The sequence below is a fragment of the Aethalodelphis obliquidens genome, unplaced genomic scaffold, assembly GCF_003676395.1.
Source record: "Aethalodelphis obliquidens isolate GAN/ISIS:26980383/991018 unplaced genomic scaffold, ASM367639v1 scaffold22, whole genome shotgun sequence".
NCBI lineage: Eukaryota > Metazoa > Chordata > Mammalia > Artiodactyla > Delphinidae > Aethalodelphis > Aethalodelphis obliquidens.
The window spans coordinates 11872377-11896757 of record NW_020837966.1 but is presented as its reverse complement, the minus strand read 5'-3'; the positions used below and the strand labels follow the sequence as shown (position 1 = coordinate 11896757).

General features: G+C 40.6%; 1 protein-coding gene across 1 annotated transcript in view; it reads right to left on the bottom strand.

Moving 5' to 3' along the window:
• The window catches only part of CUNH3orf49 (chromosome unknown C3orf49 homolog), a 40502-nt gene that overhangs the window by 4376 nt on the left and 11745 nt on the right, over positions 1-24381 (bottom strand). The gene's annotated exons all lie outside the window — the stretch shown is intronic.

Genomic DNA, 24381 nt, shown 5'->3' with positions numbered 1-24381 from the left:
GCAGGAAATGAGGCTTTTTCCTTGCTGTAGTCAAAGGGATCGACAGGGTCATTTGGAAAAAGGGTTTTGCAGCTTGTTCCGTTTCAGCGTCTTCAAGCTGTGCGCAGCACCTGAAATCAACTCAGCTGCTTTAGGTCCATTGATAACCATATCTAGCAGCCGGGGTTCCTCATCTCAGTGACTGGTGGCTCCACCTTCAAAGCAGATGCTCAACCCAGGGACCCTTCCTTCTCCCCTGTCACTGTCCAGCTCACCCCCAAATCTTGCAACTTCTACCTATGAATATTTCTCCCTTGATCTCACCATCCCCACTGCCACGACTCGTCCAAGCTATTACCATCCCTTGCCTGAACGAATGTAAGAGCCTGTTTATTGTTCCTTCTGTATCTCTTCTTGCTCTCCTTCGATCCAGTCTCTACCCTGCAGGCTCAGCTACCTTTAAAAAATGCCAATCAGATTATATAAATCACCAGCTCGAAAATATTTGATGGTTTCTTATCACCCTTAGGAAAAGTTAAAATTTCTTAACATGGCTTACAGACACCCTTACCACCTTATTCACCAGCCTCTCCCTGGCTGGATTACTTTAATTTCTTAATTACGCCCAGTGGTCTCTTGATGTTGGAACCTGAAAGTGTTCTCCCCTCTTCCTGGGAAACTGTTCTCACCACTCTTTCCTTATCTAACTCTAGTTGTCCCTCAGATCTCATCTGAGTTGATCCTTCCACAGAGAGGCCTTTCCTGAGCCCCCTCCCCTAAATTAGCATCCGTGATGTCTACCCATAGTGCCTTCTGCTGCTACTTTGCATCAGAGGTAATTATCTGCATAATGCTGGAATGTCCCTCTGTGCTGTAACTCCAGGAGGGTAGGGACCATGTGTGTTCTATCTGCTACTCTATCCCTAATAGTGTGGCTGGCATATAATAATTACTTACTAAATTTTTGTTTAAAAAGTGTAATGAGGGTCAACAGGGATGAGCAACTGTCTTTTGCTCACAGCTGAGGGTCAGAATGTTTGAGTGGAAGCCTAAAGGATGGGCAAGTTTCTTGGGAAGATCTTAGTGCAGAGATTTGTTATTCCAACTAAGATGAGAAGAAGGCGATGCTTGGAAAGGGCAATCAGTCAGCTGGAAGTGTTTTCTGCTGGACTCTCCAACTCCAGCCCCATCAGTATATAAGCATGTCCTCTTTGCTATTTTTAACAGAAATAGGCAGGTCAATCCATACCAGGTAATTGCTAGATGCTTGGATCCTTGTAATGGTGACTGCTTTTTCCGGAAGAGAGAGTTTGTTTGAAAGGGCAATCAGTCAGCTGGAAGCCATCATTTTTGTTTTTTGTTTTTTTTTTTTTTTCTGCAAAAAGTATCCACTAGGCTTGCAGCCTTATAACCATGTGAAATTTGAAGGTATGTTTGAATTTCCTACATATACATAAGGACTTTATATGTTTCTGGATGCTGTGCTATAAAGGGTATTCGAAACCTACAAAGGATATTCATGGCAGTGAAGCTCTTCTGTATGATATTATAATGAGAGACACATTACATGGTAGGTTTTTCAAACCCACAGAAGTGTGCAGGGCGAAGAGTGAACCCTAATGTAAACTATGGACTATACTTAATAATAATATATTAATATTGGCTCATCAACTGTAACAAATGTACCATGCTAAGGCAAGATGTTAATAACAGAGGAAACTATGGGGGTAGGGTAAGTAGAGAGAGAGGTATATGGGAACAAATTTCTGTATTTTCTGCCCAATTTTCCAGTAAACCTAAAACTGCTCTAAAAAATAAGGTCTATTAATTTTAAAAAGCTACAGAGGAGAATGCAAATAGTAGTAGTATCATTAGTCATCACTCATGAGGGCCCCCCCAAAACAGCATCACCACGTTGCAAAAAAGACAAAGTTAACCGTTCAAATGCTGATTGATACAGCCACTGTGGAGAACAGTATGGAGATTCCTTAAAAAGCTACAAATAGAACTACCATATGACCCAGCAATCCCACTACTGGGCATATACCCTGAGAAAACCATAATTCAAAAAGAGTCATGTACCAAAATGTTCATTGCAGCTCTATTTACAATAGCCCAGAGATGGAAACAACCTAAGTGTCCATCATCGGATGAATGGATAAAGAAGATGTGGCACATATATACAATGGAATATTACTCAGCCATAAAAAGAGACGAAATTGAGCTATTTGTAATGAGGTGGATAGACCTAGAGTCTGTCATACAGAGTGAAGTGAGTCAGAAAGAGAAAGACAAATACCGTATGCTAACACATATATATGGAATTTAAGAAAAAAAAATGTCATGAAAAACCTAGGGGTGAAACAGGAATAAAGACACAGACTTACTAGAGAATGGACTTGAGGTTATGGGGAGGGGGAAGGGTAAACGGTGACAAAGCGATAAAGAGGCATGGACATATATACACTACCAAACGTAAGGTAGATAGCTAGTGGGAAGCAGCCGCATAGCACAGGGAGATCAGCTCGGTGCTTTGTGACCGCCTGGAGGGGTGGGATAGGGAGTGTGGGGGGGAGGGAGATGCAAGAGGGAAGAGATATGGGAACATATGTATATGTATAACTGATTCACTTTGTTATACAGCAGAAACTAACACAACATTGTAAAGCAATTATACTCCAATAAAGATGTAAAAAAAAAAAAAAAAAAAGAAGTAGCCATTTGAAAGTCTGCCTCACTCCTTTCTCCAGAAACAAAACAAAACAAAATCCCACTTTGGTTTGATTTTCTAATATATGTGTATGTGTATATGCATATACACATACATATGCCTATGTGTGCATCTGTATTTAAATGAAAAGTAGCTTTAGACTGATGAGAACGACTGATTAATTGGACTGGGAGGGACCTCAAAGATGATCTAATTCAGAGCTTTTCAAAATGCATGTACATATCAGTCACCTGGGGGTCTTTCTAAAATGCAGATTCTGACTCAGTAGACCTGGGTGGGGCTTGAGCTTCTGCATTTCAGAATATGGCTCCCAGGAGATGCCATACTTGGGGTAGCAAGAAAAGCCATCCTAATTTCATTTTTCCTCTTGGCCTTGACGCAACATAACCATATGTTGCCTTTGATTACCATTCTGTGAGAGCTTTCTCATTCTTGGTTTGGTAAACAACTTGGGCGATGGAAGCTCCTTGACAATTCTAGGAAGAAGGCTCTGCGTATTTGAAAGGAGGGTTTCCTTAGGGTTAGTGGAGCCCTCTCTGCTGACACTTGCTGGCCTTGCTTCTGTACTTGTGTGACAGCATCCTCCCCCCAAAAGTCTTCACTTTCTTGACCAAATCTCTTTTCTGATTTTGCTGGCTTTCATGAAATTCCATGTCACTCTCATTGGATGATTCCTCTTTGGGGACCAACACATTTTGTTTTACTAAGTTGGTAGACACAGCTCTATGCCATCTGAACAAAAGAAAAATAATTTGCATCAAGGAAATTGAAAAGTTAAAAAAAGGTATCATTGGGCTTCCCTGGTGGCACAGTGGTTAAGAGTCCGCCTGCAAATGCAGGGGACACGGGTTCGTGCCCCGGTCCGGGAAGATCCCACATGCCATGGAGCACCTGGGCCCGTGAGCCATGGCCACTGAGCCTGTGCATCCGGAGCCTGTGCTCCACAACGGGAGAGGCCACAACAGTGAGAGGCCCACTTACCACAAAAAAAAAAAAAAAAGGTATCATTTAAATCATTAAAATCCACTGCAAATGTGAAAAAATTATACAGTTGCAAAAAATAAATTTGAAGACCCAAATCACAGAAGAATAAAGCCAAAGCAACTACTTGGCGTTTTGTTGCCAAACTCTAGAAGTGCATTCTGGACACTATCTCATTTAATCCTCATAGCAGGTAGGTTATATTATTATCTTCATTTTACTAATGAGTAAACTGAGACATAGAGAGATTAACTTAATTGACCAAGCATAGAATGCAGATTTTAATCTTGGTTTGTGGTTGTTAAATTATATTACCTCATATTGGCAAATTGGAGATCTTATTTCAGTAATGGTTTGAGATAGTTTTTGCTGGATTTAGTGCTTCCCAGGCTACAGTGATGAGAGATGAAAGAGTCTGATAGGGTAGTCAATAAAGAATATAGTCTCCAAGGTCCCATAAACACTGCATTTACATAGAATACTCATTTAGAGAGAATAATTCCAAATGCATTATTTCCAAAATTCCAAATAGTCATATAGCATCTTCATCATTTTTGCATATTTTAGTAATTTTTGCGTATTTTAGTAATTTTGCATATTTTAGTAATTTTTGCATATTTTAGTAAATAGGTAACTCTTCTTAATAGACTTCTATGTGTTAAACACTCATCTAAGTTCTTTCATATGTATTACACAATTTAATCCTCCTACTGTCCTCTCCATTTCACAAATGAGGAAATTAAAAGTTGGAAAGATTAAATAAGATTAAATAACTTATGCCCAGACAATCTGACCCCAAAGTCTGTGTTGTTATCCTCTGTGCTAGGTAAATATCACCCATTCCATGATACCCTGGATTTACCTAATATTCTTCCTCCATTAACTGTTTTTTGTTAGTTTCCTCCAAAGCAACAATATCCATAAAATCCCAGGCATTTTAAAAAATTAACCTTTTTATTTCGAGATAATTGTAGTTTCACATGCATTTGTAATAAATAATACAGGGAGATTCTCTGTGTACTCTTTATCCAGTTTCCCCCAATGGCAAACTCCTGCAAAACTAAAATACATTGGCACAACCAGGATATTGACACTGATACTGTCAAGATACCGAACATTTCTATCACCACCAGGATCCTTTGTTTTATAGCCACACCCACTTCCCACTCACCCCTACCTTTTCCTTAAACCCTGGCAATCACTAAGCTGTCCTCCATGTGTATAATCTATGTCCTTTCAAGAAGGTACTATAAATGGAATCATACAGCATATGGTTGACCCTGGAACAACATGGGTCTGAACTGTGCAGTTCTACTTACATGCAAATTTTTTTCAATCGTAAGTACTACATGATCCAAGGTCAGTTGAGTCTGTGGATGTGGAACCTTAGACACCAAGGAACTGCAGATATGGAGGGCTGACTCTAGGTTATACATGGATTTTTGACTGTGCAGATGGCTGGCATCCCTAACCCCTGCTTTGTTCAAGAGTCAACTGTAAAATCTTTTGGGGTTTCCTTTTTTTATTCAGCATAATTCTCCAGAGATTCATCCAGGTTGTTGTGTTTATCAATATTCTATTCCTCTTTATTGCTGAGTAACATTCCATGATGTGGGCGTACCAAACTCTGTCTAACCATTCACTCATTGGAAGACATTTGGGTAGTTTCCAATTTGGGGCCGTTATGAATAAAGCTACTATAAACGTGTGTACAAGTTTTTGTGTGAGCATAAATCTTCATTTCTCTGGGTGAAATCCCAGGTTTTATATTATATTATGTTACATTATATTTATAATACATGTAATACATATTTCTAATGAGGATATAAATAAATTCATAACTATTAAAAACATTTTTCATATACTACTTAAACTATGTCAAGTCCCACCAGTAGCAAAATACCAACCTCCAGAAAAACACTATTCTCAATTGAACCTAAATCATTCAGCTTCTCTGTCATTATGCAGGAGAAGTAGTTCAGCCCACTAAAATAGTTCAGCCCAAGCACTGGAGTTAAATGGTTTGGTTCAAACCAGCACCATACTTCCTAACTGTGTGATCTTGGTCATGTTATTTAACATCTATAAGCTTCAGTTTTCTCATTTGAAAATAGGTATGTTGTTCTCAAGAATGTACAAATAAAAGAAAACAATTTATGTGCTTGGAACCTGATAATACATTCAATAAATGATAGCTTTTATTACCATGTGGAACAGATCTGTGTGGAAAAAATTTAAAAGGCAAGAAGGGAGTGCAAGCTAAGAGGTCAAAAGAAGGGAGCCCTCATAGGCTAGCAGCCTCCTTTGTGGGACCAAGGACGTAGAGTTATGTTAGTTGTACATACACACACACACACACACACACACACTCACAAGGTGGTATTATTCACATTCATTATAGTTGAGCATAGTTACTATATTACAATAACTTTCCAGCAGAGGGCAGTCAAGTGTCCTGAGGAAGGGGTGCCATATTCTAATTTGCCCAAAGGTCATTTACGGGCCAAGACTAATTTCCCATGGACCCTTCTGAGAATCTTTTAATAAAGCCATCTGTTTCTACTACCGTAAATACACATACACATGGAAATACAATTCAGGAGGTTCAGGAACCCCCAAGGCCGTCCATGCAACCCCTCAAATAAAAAGCCCTGCCCTAAGCAGTTTCTGAATCTCTAGAATGCCTCTCCCATTCCCATCCCTCCACCCTTATTCCCAGTCTATTTATAACATAATTAACAAACGTAATTTTGCTCCAGAGCCTAGGATAGAACTGCTGCCATTGCTGTTATGAAAAGAATCCTTTCTTTCCTAAGCTTTTAAGTATCTTGGTTGGTTGTGAATTTATTTGGTTGTATTGCCTCTCCTTTTAATCCCTGTTTCTTACTGAAAGTGGAAATCTCTGCAAAATTTCATTTTGCCTGTGGAAGTTCAGAAGTCTGATCTCTGAGGCTTCAGGTCTCATGAAAACACCTCATTTCTATCTATCTAAGCTACTGCTCATGAACCTGGTAAGAAAGAAGACACCCTGCCCTCAAAATTGGAAAATAATTCATCTCACTGACTTTCCAAATTAAAATGTATTATTTTTGGAGTATTTCATGCTTGTCTTCATGGTTTTGCCATTGGCAAGAAAAATTAGGTATAAGACAGTTTTTAGGTTACATTAAAGAGCGTGCACATGGGTGAAATACAATTAGCATGTATTTCAGCAGCCAGAACTGCTGGAAGAGGGAACAGGAAGAGCATTGCTCATGGACTCCTCTTGAAAAATGCACTATTGAATTTTCAGAATAATAGTATTTGCTGTCTAAAATTGTGAGACTGACATATTAACTTACTGTCTGCTTATTTTAGTATAATATGCAACATTAAAACTCAAATTCAGGTAGAAAGGAAAGGTTTTCCCCATTACAATGAAGACTTTTCTAATCACAAAATGAAGCTTCCGTTGTGGCACTAGGTTCTCTGATCCAGTGTATAAATGCTGTCTCCTCCTCTAATCCATAGAGCCTTCATTTCTGAATGCAACGCTTAAAAAGAGATGCTACCTTTTCTAATCATCACGGTGAATACTGGTCAATGCAAAATCCAAAGACTCTCACTCAAGAGAGAAGAAGATGAGTCCCAGTTTCCTACCTTTCAATCCCTTTCCTTTTGAATGAGCCATTTCTCTTTCTGGGTTGCTGAAATCTTCGGTACCAGCCAACTCTTCCGTAAGCAACCTTAAAGGGCTCTGGTGTATACAGGTGGGGATGGTCCATTGCTATCAACTGCACCTGTGGTAGCTGTTTTGGATTTCTTTAGCTCTTGAGCTCACAAACTTCAAAACAAAATCATGCAGTGAGTGACTGAGGCGCTTTTAACTTCTGGGCTGTTTGGGGTAAAGTACGTAGGAAATTTTTGGAATTGCTTCCTTATTCCCTTTAAGGTGTTAGAGACATCATTTGTTGGACCGGCCCTGTTTACCACTTCACAGAGGTCACCAGCGATGCATTTGACAGAGCGGTGGGAAATTCCCTTTTCTGTTGTGAACTTCTGGGCAAGGCAGAGGCAGAACAGGTGACCTGATTGTCTAACCACTGCCATTTGGGTTGGTAATAAAATAATCACACACCAATTGATTATCACAGTCAGGTGTGCATGTTTGAATTCCTAAGAGGGCAGAACCAGAACCAATAGGAATTCCAATGATCCCAGCTTTTGTTAGATTTTTCAAGTAGAGCTGCTGAATGCTCTCTCTGTCAGGTTTTTATTTGGCCTTCTCACAGTTCACTTCCAAGGGCGATTTTATTATATCTCGTATTTTGTAGTGATCTCTCAACACATGTGGCTGAGAAAGTTGAGTCCACCGCTCCCTTTAACATTTGCTAGTTTATTTCCCGGAGAAGAGCAAATTCTGGCTGGGTTTGAACTTCCCACCACAAGGTGGCAGCAGACACTAGGATTTATTCCCATCCTTCTCTGGTGCTTTGAGTTTTTCAGTCTGAACTTAACTAGAAGCTAAGAAGGAAAACTCTAGAAAAGTGTTGGGAGATACAAGGATTACTTTGTTTGCTGTGTTTGCGCTCATCAGTCATCTGGAGCTGGCTTCTCAGACTTTCGTGTGCACGGAAATTACCTGGGGATCTTATTAAAACGCAGATTTTAATGCAGTAGTTCTGCCTGATAAGATCATTGGGCCAGAGAGCTCAACAAGATAAAAGAGTTACTTGCGAGGATCTGTCTGCTCCAGGCAGATGAATCAGCACGTACCAAAGCCCTGAGGTGGTAGGAGTCTGATGTCTTTGAAAATTTACAAGATAGTCAGGGTGGCTGCAGCAAAGAGATGGATGTATCTGAGGAGCTGGAGAGATAGGCAGGGCCAAACCTGCTGGATCCTACAGAACAATTGAAAGATTTTGGTCTGGCTCTTCAGAATAATGGAAAGTAATTAGAGTTTTTGTTTTGTTTTGTTTTGGCCGTGCAGCGCGGCATGCAGGATCTTAATTCCTCGACCAGGGATCAAACCCATGCCCCCGCAGGAGCTAGTCAATACATATTTATTCTGGGCAGTGAGGATCCAGTGTTGAGCAAGACAACTGGAATCCCTGTGGAAGCTCCTAGACTTAAGCACTGAACTGCCAGGGAAATCCCTATTAGGGTTTTTCAATCATTAAAATTTTAAAAATAGAAAATAAAAAAAATTTAAATTGTGGTAAAATAGACGTCATATAAAATTTACCATTTTGAAGTGTACAGCTCAGTGGCAGGAAGTATGTTCATACTGTTGTGCAACCATCACCACCACTGTCTCCAGAACTTTTTTTATCTTGCAAAACTGAGACTCTATGCCCACTAAACAAGAACTCCTAATAACATTTCTGTCTCTATGAATTTTTTTTAATTGGAAAAAAATTACATTTTGGAAGAACTCACCACATAAGGTGATAGAATTCCAAAAATCAAATTACATGAAAATATACATCACAATTTCTTCATACAATTGGTGAGAAAAATCTGCTGTATAGAAGAGAGACAACGAAATAGGAAGGGCTAAGGAGAAGGATATGAGGATAAACAGCTTTTTGATTTTTTAAATTTCTAAAAATAAATAAATTTGTTTGTTTTTGGGTCTTCGTTGCTGTGCACGGGCTTTCTCTAGTTGCAGTGAGAGCTTTGGGGTCAACGTGCTTGTGGGCAGCATACAATTAACTTCTTCCACCTGGGGGGGTGGGTTTCAGTATCTGCAGAACAGCTCAAAGGACATGGCTCCGAATATTATCTATAGACCCTGGGGAAGAACTAAAGGTCCCTGACTTTGTTTAATGGCCAAAGTATTATTATTTTGTCTTGCTTGACTGTGTTCCTTTCTTTCCCCATTTTCTCACTTCTCTGATTAAATTTATCTTTTGACTAAAGTTTTTCTACAGACAAAAGGCAGGTGGGGTTCTATTCTGGGAAAGCCTCATGGGGTCCTGCTTGGTTACAGGAGCTAGTCAGTACATATTTGTTCCGGGCAGTGAGGATCCAGCGCTGGACAAAGCAACTGGAATCCCTGTCCAGGACTGACACTCTAGTGGAGGACACAGACACCAAACTTATTAATGAATTGATAACAACGTTTCAGACACTGATAAGGAATGCTAGGAAAAAACTAGGAGAACACTGTAGAAAGTGACAGAAAGTGAATGCTTCTGCCAGAGTGATCAAAAAAGCCTCTCCAAGAAGTGACATTTGAGGTAAGACATGCTGCATTGAAAAAGGACACAAACTATGGTCAGATCTGTGCTCCAAAGAAAAGTATTCCACAGAGCAAAAGTATTACCAGAGCAAAAGTTCTGAGGCAGGTGGGAACTAGGTCATGTTTGAGGTCAGGAAGGAGACCAAGGTAGTGAGAACACAGGTGACAAAGGAAGGCAACGTTAATGTTTGTGTTTTAAAAAAGATTGCTGTGTGCCGCTTGGAAAATGCATTGGAGAGGAAGAAGTATGGTGGCTGAAGAGGTAATCGGTCAAGGATGGAGATGCTGGTGGTTAGGCGTGGAGTGAGATAGACGTTTAGCGAATCTGGAAATATTTAGGAGGTAGCATGCTGAAATGAACTGGGTGTGGGGTGTGGTGAGAAGACAGAGGGAGATACTAGACTGGGAAGTCACCTTGTTCCAGTAGCTCAAGTCTGAGATTGGAGTGGTTTAACTAAATAGTGGGTAATGGGGCTAGAGAGAAGTGCACTGATTCAGGAGTCCCCCATATGGCTACTTTTCTTTTCCACCGTCCTTCACGGGATATGGCTTGGAGTAAAACCCATACAATCATTCCCTAGACATTTGTAAATGTCCCTTTAAAAAGCCAGAGCAGGGCAAAGCTTGGTCAAAACACAACTCCCTTGTTCTTAACATCATCCTTCTATTGAAAATATCTGAGATCACATAAGCCTATTTAGGTAACCATAACAACATGTGACTCCTATTCAGATAGCAATTGATTGAAACCACTGAGTCTGGGATTGCAAACATGAATGCTCATGGGCCGAGACAGGGAAATGGGAGAAGCTGCGCGGTGTAACAGGGAGGCGCAGCAACTGTGATAAACCGTAGGGTGCTGGACCAATCAAATGCTCTTGGAGTTCAAATTGTGAAGGCTCTTCATGCATTTAAAAATGTGGCCCGCAAGTCCTATTAAGCCTGTGGGTCACCTATGTGCTGGCCCCAGAGATCTTTTTATGTAAACTCTCCATTCAGTCTTAGGCCAAGTCTCGGAGTGATAAACACACAGAACAAGGCAGGACAATGTGTCTTAGTACAGTCATTTAAAAACTGAATCCTTTTGAAAATGAATGAAGAGTCCTCACTAATTCTGGCCACCCCAGATTTACCAGGGTTTGGGAGGCCTTTGCATGTAGGCGAAAATAAATCGGGGACTTTTTCTCTTTGCTCAAGAAAATCTTCTTACGGGAGCTTTTGCCCATTTGAGAGAAGAGGGTGTCACTTTACAGATCACTTAGCAAGAATTGTGCCACGAGGAGGTGTATACTGGGCGCCCAGAGACAGAATGTTTCACCAGCGGACTCCTTACCAAGAGGTGCCACTCCCTAGTGGTCAGTGAAGGCTTGGGCTGAAGCAAGTGGCTTTTCAAGAAATGATGCCTTGTTTTCATTTGCTTTTTGTGTTGGTTGCTGCCCCAGGTTGGTATCTATAACTTTAGACTCATATCCTATAACTTTTTTTTTTATAATTTAAAAAAAGACATCTATTTGTTTATTTATTTTTGGCTGCGTTGGGTCTTCGTTGCTGCGCGCGGACTTTCTCTAGTTGCGGCGAGTGAGGGCTACTCTTCGTTGCGGTGCACGGGCTTCTCATTGCGGTGGCTTCTCGTGTTGCAGAGCACGGGCTCTAGGCGCGCAGGCTTCAGTAGTTGTGGCGTTGTTTGATTTTTTAAAAAATAAGTATGTATTACATTAAACTAAAAAAAAAAACCCAAGAATTTAAAAATTAATTATCCAAATTTTGAATGCATAATACCAAGACATTTGTATAAGTGATTTTTTTTCCCTCACTGTTGCATGGGTTGATTTCATAAAAAAAACTCAATTGATGAATTTAGCTATTTGCTTTAGAATCAGTTGCCTCTGGAACAGGATAAAAGCCAAACTGTTATTATTGCCAACAAAAAGTCATGTAAGATATGTTAAAATTCTAAGAATAAATGATGGGTGTCTTAAAACTGAAAAAGTTCTCCAAGATAATTTCCAGCTTCTTAGTTAGCCATGATTAGACTTGATACTTCCAATAAAAATGAATAATAATATTTGGAAAAACAACAATGAACTTCTATAGCTGTGCTGCTCAATATGGTAACCACCATCCACTCATGGTCATTAACCACTTGAATATGGCGAGTCTGAACTGAGATGCAGTTTAAGTGTAAAATACATACTGAATTTTGAAGACTTAAAGTGAATAAAAGAATATAAAATATATTATTAATATTTAAAAATACTGATTATATATTTTAGTGATGATATTTTGAACCCATTGAGTTAAATAAAATATAGTATCAAAATTAATTTCACCTTAATAAAAAAACTTTTAACAAAGTAGTTACTAGAAAATTTTAAATTACATATTAGACAGGGCTGTTCTGTAGTCCTCGAAATTCTGTAAACAGAATTTTTCTTAAGGTATGGAATACTCTACTTGAATCCACTACTCCTGTCTTATATATGCATCTCTCTTTTTGAAATTGAAATTACAGATGAATTGATCACATCAACTCAGCAGGTGGGACATTTAGTAAAGTCAGGATCTAATGAAGTCTAAGAAAGACTTTATTCATTTGTTCTGTTTTGCTATTTTTGTGTGTTTGGGTGAAGATTTTTATCTTAAACCTGGGGTCACAAACTATAGACTCTCAGATGCATTTGGTGTCCAGCATGTTTTGAATATTAGAAGAGTTTACATAAAAATCTCCATTTTAGGATCCTCACAAAAAATAAGAAGATCTGGCAACTCAGCATACATTCCCATATGAGTTGAGTAGTGGCTGCCCTGAAACAAGCTTTCAGTTTCACCACAGTCCCCACTACTCCCTTATGTCCTACGCCCAGGTGTTGGACATTATATTACAATTTCCACTAAAAGAATTCAACCAGTTGTTTTTCACATCTTCTCTTGTCCTTGGGTACAAATATGTAGGCTCTTCAATCTCCATCATTCTATGAAGTCACATGCCAGGATTTTAAAATAGCTTTCAGTAATTTTTCACAATTTCTTCCTATGATCCAGCTATGGGCCTACCACTATTTTTATACTTTTTATTTCGAGTAACTGATGTAATTTCACAAAATGGAGCATTCATTTTGTAATTATTCTGACTGGAAATGCATAATAAAATGCCAACTCTACTTATTTAAATAACAGTTTGATGGATGCGTTGATATGCTCCTAAAATAATTGTCCTCTTTCCTAGAAATTATTATATATTCAAGGTATTGAGCTGTTTTTCAGAATACACCTTTAGTGGGAAACTTAGTATTCCCAAGTTTCTCAGCACATAAAAATATATTGAAGAACCTAAAATCAATTCATTCTTTAATGTGATGGCAAAGAGGCATTGTCAAATGCAGAAATGCACTGTTGACATGGCCCAACCTGTAGAATTGAATAGAAAATCTGAACCAATGAAATGACATGTAATTGTAAATTTTCTAATGCATACAGTGTCACAAAATAATAAGGTCTTGATAAGTAGGTCAGTAGTATCTAATTGAGCTACTTCAGTTAGCAAAAAGGAATCATTTTATTCATTTATTCATTCAACAAATATTTATTAAGGGCCTACTATGGCCAGACACTGTTCTTGGCCCCATCATATCAGAGTCCTAAAGGAAGTGAGTAAACGGGAAATGTGGCTATCCAGGGAAGATGCTTTTGGACAGGGAGTATGGTCAAGGCAAAGGCCCTGAGGCAGGACCTGCTTGATATGTCTAAGGAACAGAAAGGCTTGTGTGGCTTAAGCAGAAGGGAGTGAAGGCAAGCGTAGAGGAATATGAGGCCAGATAATAAATGGAGACATCTATCATGTGGGGCTTGGAGGCCAGCATCTGAACTTGGCTTTCACTCTGTGCGAGATGAAAAGCTATTATAGGATTTTGAGAAAAAACATGGTGTTACCTGATTTCAGCTTTAGCACATTGTCACCTCTGCTCCGAGTTGCTCAATCATGTAAAATCTGCGTATCAATATTTTCTAACATAATCTAAATAGCCCCCGTATTAGTTTTCTTTTGCTGCTGTAACAGATTACCACAAAATTGGTGGTGCCTTAAGACAGCATAGATTTATGACCTTACAGTTCTGCAGTTAGCACTCTGACACAGGTCTCACTGGGCTAACATCAAAGTATTGACATTCATCATACCTCCTTCTGATTCTCTTTTTCTGCCTCCTTCTTCCACTTTTAAGGACCCTTGGGACTATATTGGTCTCATCCAGATAACCCGGGATCATCTCCCCGTCTCAAGATCCCTAACTTAATCACTCTGGCAAGGTCCCTTTTGCCATGTAAGGTAACATATTCAGAGGTTCTGGGGAATAGGAAGTGGGCATCTTTGGGTGAGGCCATTATTCTATCGCAACCCTCCAGCACCGTACTTTGCTAAATAGCCACAATCCCCCCACCCCAGCATACACACATATCCCTCATGGAGTGCAAATTTCAGCTATGGAGAAAAAAATGCTGAATAAGACTTCGAAATGCTGTTCCAGAGGAAAAGTGATGAGCAGAAGTTTGAAGTTTTCCATTTACAAATTTCATGCTTCTGAAATTTTCAGATCGTTTCTTAATTGTGACCTGAAGGACACATTTGGAAGCAGAAGAGAATTTGTTGATATACGAAAGAGGATGGTGGAGTATCTACGACTGGAGAAAACCTTGCCAACATATTTAGAAATAGATTCATGAAATAACTGAGTCAAGAAAGTCTCCTTGGATGGAGACAAAAGAAAAAAAAAAGAAAAAGAGAGAGAGAAGCATTAATGCTCCAGCACTTCAGAGTTAGAGGGCTTCATCAGACAAGGTGCAGGGGCTGGCAGACAGAACTGGGCTTGAGTGCACTGAAGTGGTAAGAGCTGAAGGGAAAAAGGAACATGGCCAAGGCACTGAAACGGCTTCCTTCCTCTTCCTGGAGACATCACACCTGCTATTAGGCTGGGAGTGCCTGGCGTGGGAGAGAAGAAGCAGGTAAAAGGCCCTATTCATCATTGTATGAGAGCATTCATACACATATTCTCTTACTGTGAATGACCACTGCAATGTCTTTTAAGTTTTCTTGTTCATTTCAAAAAATAATGATACGACAATACCTGGTCCACCTCCCTAGCACTTGATGATTGCTTGACCAACTAAATTGGAACAGAATTTTAATTTGAGAGTGGAGAGGCAAGAGGACCTGAACTCAGGGCACTGTCTTATTCTTTCCTCTTTCCAAAGAGGTTGTTGAGAGTCTAGCCTTAGTCTACCTTAGCTAAAATCTTCACCGTAAAGAAGAGGCCCAGCTGAAATTCAAGGGCAGCAGACAACAAATAAAAGAGAGGGAAAGAAGGAAAGATAGAAAAACAGAGTTGAAGTGGGCCAGCCCAGTAGGGAGTATAATGGCTTTTGTCTCTGAATGTATTGTGACTTCCAGCACTGAGTAATTTCCTGGCACTGCAGAGCTAGATAGAAGTTGTATCGAATAATGTCATTTAGGAAACTATTTTTACTCACATTTCATGCATCCTGTCTAATAAAACTTATAATGAGTTGATGTAAAAAGAAATCCTACGTTTCCCATGAGAGTAAATGGCAAATCTTTGTTAAAATAATGGCCAATAATCTAAATCACTTATCTCTTAAATACAGTGATCTGCTCCTTGGTTTAGTTCAGCCAACGAGGCTTCTAATCAAACAGCAGTTGACTTCCACCTTCAGAGGAGGTGAGTTGCTTGCCCAAGTGGTCACGTGACCAGTAAGAGACAGACCTGGGATGTAAGTCAAGGTCTGCTTGGTTCAAAAGTCCATTTCTGATGTGGTCCCTCTCTTTTCTCCCCAGAACTAGTAGTAGTTTGGTGAGGGCCTTCTCAAAAGTTGAAATTCTGAGGACTTTTACCTTTCCCAATTTTTACCCCAAAGGACTTCACTCTGAATCATGAACTCATCTCTATCATTTAAGAATATGTGATTTGGATCCATCAAGTTTGGGGTTCAAATCCTGACTCTACCACTTATTAGCTGTGTAATTTTAGGCCAGTTGGACTTTCTGTGCCTTAGTTTTCTTATGTGTGACATGGAAGTGATAATAATACTAACCCTTGCTCCAGAGCTATTGTGAGGATTAAATGAAAAAAATTTATGTGAAAGAATGTCCTATAAATGGTCATTAATATTATTATTCATTCAACAAATACATAGCAGGTACTCTTATTTAGTGTCCAAAATAGACACATTCCTTGCAGTTAAATTTGTGGTTTCCCGGGGAGTCACACAAGTGAAAGGAAATTATAACACAATGTGTCCAATGTCACGATGGCGTGACATGGAAACACTGAGAAGTATCTAATCCAACCTGGGCAGGTCAGGGCAGGCTCTCTGAAGGAAGTGGTATCTAAGAGGGAACAAAAGAATGGGTAGAATTTGGGGAAGCAAAAAGTATTTTAGAAACAATTTATATAATTATCCAGAGATGATCAAGAGAAATGGAAAGCAGGTCAGGATAATTGGAACAAAGAACGTGAAGAGAGTTTCTCAAAGGTGATACAAGACTAGTGTATGCACAGCATCCTCCTGGTCCCTTCTGTGTTGTCCCCTCCTGTTCTTTTCTTACTGTGGATGGCCACTGCAATAATCTTTATGCTTTGTTGTACATTTTAAAAAACGGTTATATCACATGCTCTTCTGCAAGCAGAACCCAAGAGAAGGGTTCCAGTGCAAGTAGATTTATTTGGGAGGTGATCCCAGAAAGCTCCAGTAGGGGGATAACGAAATGAGAAGTGGAAGGCAGCTAATAAAAAGGCGCGTCATCAAGCATGTAAGCCGTGAGGGCAACCAGAGCTCAGTCCCACTGGGACTCAAGCATCCAATGCAGAAGCACATCTCGAGTTACCAAGGGTGAAGAGGTTGAGCTGTTTAACCTCCAGGTCCCTGTTGGCCACCAGTGGAGGGCTGCATCCAGGGCCATGAACTCTCTGCCACTCTGGCTCTCCCTGAGCACAGGCCATGCTGCCACCCTGGCAGAGCTGGAAATGCTCTCAGTAAGTAGCCTTCTGCACGTAGAGGTGGGTATGGATGGAATGGGGGCAGGATACTTAGCATCTGTACACATTTATAAACAAGTTTGGAAACCAAAAAAAAAAAAAAAAAAAGAAAAGGAAAGAAAAAGACCAACCCTGCCTAGGAGATAGTTCTCCAGGGTCCCTTGCATTCCTTTACATCTTGTAAGCGAAGGTAATGGCTGCTTTGGGACCCCATTATGTATCAGTTGCTGGAAAAATCCAAGATGCACTTATTTTACAGGTGTCTACTAAGGACATCCTCAGACACAGGGCAAGGCAGTGGGGCTCTCATGGAACATTGTCCTTGCCCTCATGGTGTTTACTGCTTCATAGGGAAATATACTAGTCAAGTAAATACTCACAGAAGTATAACATTGTCAGTGTAATAGGAGGCGTGGAAAAGAGGCCGACGGGTCTGTGAGAGCACTTAAATGGGACATGTGACTTAGTCAGGCTTCCCTGAGGAAGAACTACATGAGAAGCAACCTTCAGAATGAATAGGAATTAAACAGAGAGAGAGAGAGAACTCCAAGTAGCGAGAACAGCAAGTGCAAAGGCCCTGTGGCAAGAAAGAATATAGTGAAGAGAAGGGACTGAGAGGAGGCCCAAATGACAGGGGCTGAAGGGGGAGTAGAAACAGAGACTAGGAGGGAGGGAGGAGATATGGGAACATACGTATATGTATAACTGATTCACTTTGTTATAAAGCAGAAACTAACATACCATTGTAAAGCAATTATACTCCAATAAAGATGTAAAAATAATAAGAATAAATTAAAAAAAATAATAAAATAAAATAAAAGTCCATTCATGACAAAAAAAAAAAAAAGAGAGACTAGACTGTAAAGGAGGTGGCGGTAGCGGTGGGTAGATGCTACAGTGTCTGTGAGCCATGTTAGGAAGTCTTGTTTAGCATCCAGTATAATAAAGCTAATTTACCCCTCTGGAGCAAAGTTCAGGCAGGCTTACTGCTCATTTTACAAGGTCTGGGTTTCCTAAGCTCAAGCTTCCTCAAATATGATGCAAAGTCACTGCACGCATACCATTCACATGGACCCCTCAGCATCACCCACCATGGGACTCAGGAGCAAGGGGAACCACATGAACGTGAAGCACATGTTGTTTGCTGTGCTGGGGGGTAATAAAGTCCTAAAGAGAAATGTGTGATTTCCACCAAAGAGCCTTACTTATTATGTACGGGCATCTGCATTGGTTCCTGGCTTTAACAGGCTCTGAAACCGAGAGGGTGAACGGATGGCTAAATGACCAGCTGTAGTGAATCAGGAGAGGCAGCAAGGAGATAGCGGGTAAGAGCACGGACTGTGGAGCCAAACTGCCTGGGTTCAGGTCCTGCTTTTGTATGTATCACTCTGGGCAAAATGAATTAACTTGTCTGTTCTGATTTTTGTCATCTATAGAATATGGATTTGTCATTTATGAAATATGGATGAAAACAACAGGTGCCTCACAGGCACTATTAAATACATAAAGTGCTTGAATAGTGCTTGGTAGTCAGGTCTCTATCAGTGTTAGTTATGCTACTATAATGGTGATGTGGGCTAGACAGACGTTGATACAAAGAGCAGTCATAACTCAGGAGAAATCCAAACTGAGAAAGCCTGGGATAACCTTTGTCAAGGAGCTAACATTCCTTCTAGAGGACTCAAGGGAAAGGGCATTACATCAGAGGAAACAGCATTAGCAAAAGCCTAGAAGTATAAAAATATGGCATTTCTTAAAGACCAAGTATTAGTACGGCTCGAAGAGTGTGAGGGAGGAAATGGCCAGAGGTGAGTCATGAAAAGGTAGGTGGAATCACATCCTGAAGGGGTCTGTGCATCTCAAGCCTTACCGCTCAGCAAGCAGTTTCCCTAATACACTGTCTCCTTGGCTTGAATTGTCTTGATCTCCTTTGCCTCCCATAGTTTAAGATTCAACCAGGCTTCCCCTTCTCCAGTTAGCCATCCTTGAAATCCACAGCCAGTGTTAGCTTCTTTTCCTCTGTGCATCAGTTAGCATTTTTCCAATTGAAAATAACAGGAACCCAACCCAAAATGGCTTAAGACAAAAAAGAACTTCTTTAAAATATGAACTCTTTAAGAAAGTAGATCTAATATTACTTTAGGTGCAGCTTGATCCGTGATTCAAACAATGTGAAGAGGACTTGGTTTCTCTCTGGTTTTCTCTATATGGTTTCATTCTCAGGAAGCCTCCCTCCACATGGCTGCAAGATGGCTACCAACAAATCCCAGGGCCACATCTTCCAGGGTCATTTCCCAGCATTCCATTAAAAAGTCCTGAGATTCAATCTGATTGGACTGGTTTGGGTCACACATTCACTCTGAACCAACCACTAAGGCCAGTGGAATGAGATGAGATGATTGACTTAAAGTTGGGTTACTGCCTTTCACCTTGGTTGGGAGCACAGCCCCACTAAGACCAGTAGAGAAAGAGGTGGAATTGCAATGCAAATTTGTACTAAAAATGGGACCGTTGAAGCAAGGATGAGAGAAGATTAGGTGGTAGACGACAAATGTCCACCACAGGTTTTATCACTCCTCTTATTACACGGCATTATCGTTCACTGTGCAGGTATTTATCTCCTCAACTAGATGGTGGGTTTCTTGAGGACAAGTGCCTGGTCTTAATTGATCTTTGTGTGCCCAGTGCCTATCATAGCACCTGACACACAGTAGGTGCTCAGTCAAATTTCAGTAAGTGAATGAAAGCTTTGCTAAGTGGATTAGACTTTCTCCTGTAGAAACTGAAAAACATCACCGGAAGTTGTAAGTAAATTCAGAATGAATATACACAGTTTTGAGCTTAATAAAGATAGCTTTATGCCTAACAGACTGGCAAAGTCAATAAAGTTTGATAATACCTAGTATTATAAAGATGTGAGGAAATACACACTGTCAGACAGTGTTAGGGGAGATGCTGGTGACCCCCGAGGTGATGCACAATTAGTTAAGTGGTTGCACCAGTCTCAATTTGTATATGGGGACACAGTGCATCCTCATCTTAATTTTTAAAATTCATTGTTTAGAATATAGTTGTTTACATGCTATTAAAATATCCTAAAAGGAAAATAGATAAAATCCTGTGGGGTAATGCAAAGGTTAGTGGACAGATTGCTGGCCCCAATGCTATCATTAAATAGCTGTAGCACCTTGTGCAAGGTTTGGATCTACAGTTGTCACATCTGCGAAGTGGGATAATGGTACTGTATTCCTTCATAATTTCATCGGGTTGTTAGGAGGATCAAGTGATATAAAATACTCTGTAAAGCACAGTAAGATGCTTTCAAAAAACAGCAAGCAGTTACTGTGGCCGAGGGGAGTGAGCAAGGGGAGTGGTCACATAGGAAGGACTGTAAATCTTATGGGGAATGGCTAGGATTTTAGATGTATTCTCAGTAAGGTGGGGCATCATTTAACTACAGCTGCAACAATGCTGTGTAACAAAGCACCTCAAAACTCAGTGGCACACAACAGTAAGCATTTGTTTCTGGCTCATGTGTCTGTGGGTTGGCCTGTGGTTAGCTGATCTAGCCTGGTTTGTCTCCAGGCTATATGTTGGGTTCAGGCTCTGTTTTTCCTGCCTCTCACCATTCTTTAACACTGAGGACATACCCAAGCCCAAATGTACATTTCAAGACCTATGTCTGCTCACATCCCATGGGTTAGAGCAAGTCGTATGTCCATGCCACGGTGTGGTGATACAGACACTGCTTCTAATAGAAGGCACTGTAAAATCACTTGGCAAAGGACTTGAAGATAGGGAAGGGTTAAGAAGTAGGGACATTAAGTCCACATCCCACATCTAAGAAAACCTTGCGGAATTGTGCAGAAAAGGTATATGACTTGCTTACCTTTTAAAAAGACTACTCTAGCTGCTGTAAGCCCAGACTAGAGGGAGGCAAAGCATATCCACGAGGTGGCTAATGGAATATCCTTGCCAAACCTTGGTATTGTCAGATTTTACATCTGCTTCCAACCTCAGTTAGGTGCAAAATGCTATCGAATGCTTGTTCTTAATTTGATTTTTGTTATAAGTCTAAACCTCAAAAGACGCGAAGATTGTTCAGTAGTTTGCTTATTGTTTTGTTTCGGTTTTGGTGAAAAAGTGAATCACAGCTGTTCTAAGCATAGGTTTTGTGGTTCAAGAAACCTAGGTTTGAATCAAAGCCCCTCCAGTTAGTAGCAATGTGACCTTGGGAAAATTACTTTTCTGCACTTTGGTTTTCTTTTCTGTATAAAGAGATTAATAATAATAATACCACCTCACTCAGAGATTGGTAAGAAGATCCCATGAGATAATGTATGTAAAATGTCATTTAGTGCTTGGCCATAAGGAGCAATTAACACCGTACATGTTACTATAATAAATATATTTATACTTCAATATTCAGTGCTAGTGTAGTTAAATTACAGAGAACAAAGAAAGATTGTCACATTACCATAATTATGTCATACACCAGCTCTAGATAGCTTTAGAAACATTTCAATCATGAAACAGTTTCATAGCATGGAAATAAATCTACAGATAAAGGCACAACTAAATGAGTTAATATGTTTTTACAACATCACTCTATAAAAGGGGATATACTGTTTTATGTGAGGTTTAGCATATCATTATCCTTTGTTGAACTTCCTTCCTTGCAGGATATATGCTTGTTTGGTTTGCAAAAGACTTGGGAGGGGTGACTGGGCAGGCAGTCAAACCAAAAAAAAAAAAAAGGAAAAAAAGAAAAGAAAAAAAGAAAGAAAGAAAGAAAAAAATCCAAAGCCAAACTAGTCTCCTGAAGAAACAATAACAAAGCTTGAAGTGACCTGATTATATAGATACATCAATGAAATGAGACAAGGTACGCTCCGGTTATGTAATCTTCAAATTGCTACCTGTCATTGGGTAATCTTAATGGGGTTGCACAGGCAGTACGGCAAAAGGAATTCAAGTTACCCTTTGGGTGTGCACCTTCTGCTCCTTGGACAGGAGTAATCCACCAGAGGAAGACTTACACCATCTTCCTGTCTTCTTCCATTGTAAAGTGTAACGAATAGCATTTGCATTTTTAAAAATTTAGCAAGTATTTGTTGAAAAGCCTGATACTGTGCAAGGAGCTAGGGAGTAAGAAGGACACAGCTGCTGCCCCCGTGGGCTCCCGAAGCAGAGGGAACCACACCATTAGGGCCGTCCTGAGTTGAGGGCTGTGTTTCTTGGGCAAGAGTTCTTGAGAACAAGACTGCGCCCAATTGCAACTTGAAAATCCTATGTATCTTCAAATCAGGCTAAAGTATTAAATTAACTTATCAGGAAGCGTCAGAGTTTGAGAGAAAGAAAACGGGTTGTAGAGTCAGGAAGACTTTTTAAATCTGGCCTTAAATCTTAGCTCTGTCACTTCCTAGCTGTGTTACTTCGGTCATCTAATTTCTGGGCCTCAGTTTCCTCATTGGTAGAATGAGGTCGCTGACAGCATTTGCTCCATGGGATAATTGTGAGAATCTAAGAGATGAAGTGTCCAGCCTGCGATAAGTGTTTGGTAGAGGAGTGCTGTCAAATAGGAATATATTACTGACTTCTCATGGTAGTGGGAAGAAAACACTCAGGGGTAACTGCCAGAGGTGGTGTGGGTCAGTGCAAGAGCCCTGGCATAGACTGGCAGGGGTCAGGTCCAAGTACTGCCTCTTCCAGCAGTGTGACTTTCCTGGCTGTATTATATAGTCCAAACTTCAGTTGCCTCTTCTGTGAAATGGGAGTAATAATGTTATCTTCCTTGTGAGTTTGTTTTGATGTTTAAATGATGTCAAAAGCTGAGAGCAATGCCTGGCACATAGAAAGTGCTCAATAAATGTTAGCCCTTGCTTGTTAGCACGAGGCTGGCAGGATGGCGTGATGATCCTCTGTACTCAGGGTTGGAGGCAGACACACTGGAAGTGGAACAGCGTGGTTAAGGGCATGGACTTCGGTGCAAAAAGCCTGAATTCACATCTTGCCTCTGTTCTTTGCTTGGTGACCTCTCTAAGCCTCAGTTACTTCATTTGTAAACTGGGCACACTAATAGTACCAATAACATTGGGTCTTGTCTTTTTTTCAGGGTTAAATGAGTCAAATTAAACATTTGCAGTTGGTACATAGTAAGTGCTTAGTACACGTAAGCTATTATTATTGCCTTAGAATCCATCATCATTATGGACAAGGGGTTCATGGTTTGACATAGAACATGCAAAGACAAGTGGCCAAACTTTCAGTGGGTTTTGTTACTCAATAAAATCTTTATTATCTGTAACTTTACCAGTGAGAAAAGCTTTAGAAACAAGAATTCCCCAACCCACCCATATCAGACCAGACATGGAAAGGACATTAGCAACAGAACATACAAGGCTTTCATGTGAGGGTGAAGAAATCCAAATTAGACACCGGAAGGGTCATGGTCAAAGTCTTGAAGCCATTTCATAGTGGACGTGGACTTGAACCTAGTTCTCCTGTTGTTCAACCTCAGGGGATCCCTGAAGAGAGCAGTTCAAAAACCAGTGTGAGGGATTTCCCGGGTGGCGCAGTGGTTAAGAATCCTCCTGCCAATGCAGGGAACACGGGTTCAAGCCTGGTCCGGGAAGATCCCACCTGCCGTGAAGCAACTAAGCCCGTGAGCCATAACTATTGAGCCTGTGTGCCACAACTACTGAAGCCCGCGCGCCTAGAGCCCACGCTCCGCAACAAGAGAAGCCACCACAATGAGAAGCCCACGCACCGCAACGAAGAGTAGCCCCCGCTGGCTGCAGCTAGAGAAAGCCTGCACGCAGCAACGGAGACCCAATGTATCCAAAAATAAATAAATAAATTTATTAAAAAACCCCTGAAAACCAGTGTGAAACAATCATGGAAAACATAGAGTAAGAGATTTGGGGTGACTGAACGGGGAGGAAAAAACTCTTGTGCTCCCTTTCTATCCAGTTTTGAGGTGCTAGGTAGTTTAGGCTAATGATTAAAAGTAGAAGCATAGGGCTTCCCTGGTGGTGCAGTGGTTGAGAGTCTGCCTGCCGATGCGGGGGACACGGGTGCGTGCCCCGGTCCGGGAAGATCCCACATGCCGCGGAGCGGCTGGGCCCGTGAGCCATGGCCGCTGAGCCTGCGAGTCCGGAGCCTGTGCTCCGCAACGGGAGAGGCCACAACACTGAGAGGCCCGCGTACTGCAAAAAAAAAAAAAAAAAGAGTAGGAGCATAAGTGTGACGTCAGATGGAGTCCAGATCTATTGTATTTGTGTCTGCGAAAACTTGGCTGAGTTGCTTAACTTCTACAAGGCTCAATTTCTACATCTGTAAAATGTACCCAATAATAGTACCCATAGCAAGGAGAGAATGAGCTATTTGTAAAGTGTTTAGGATAAATTGTGACAAAT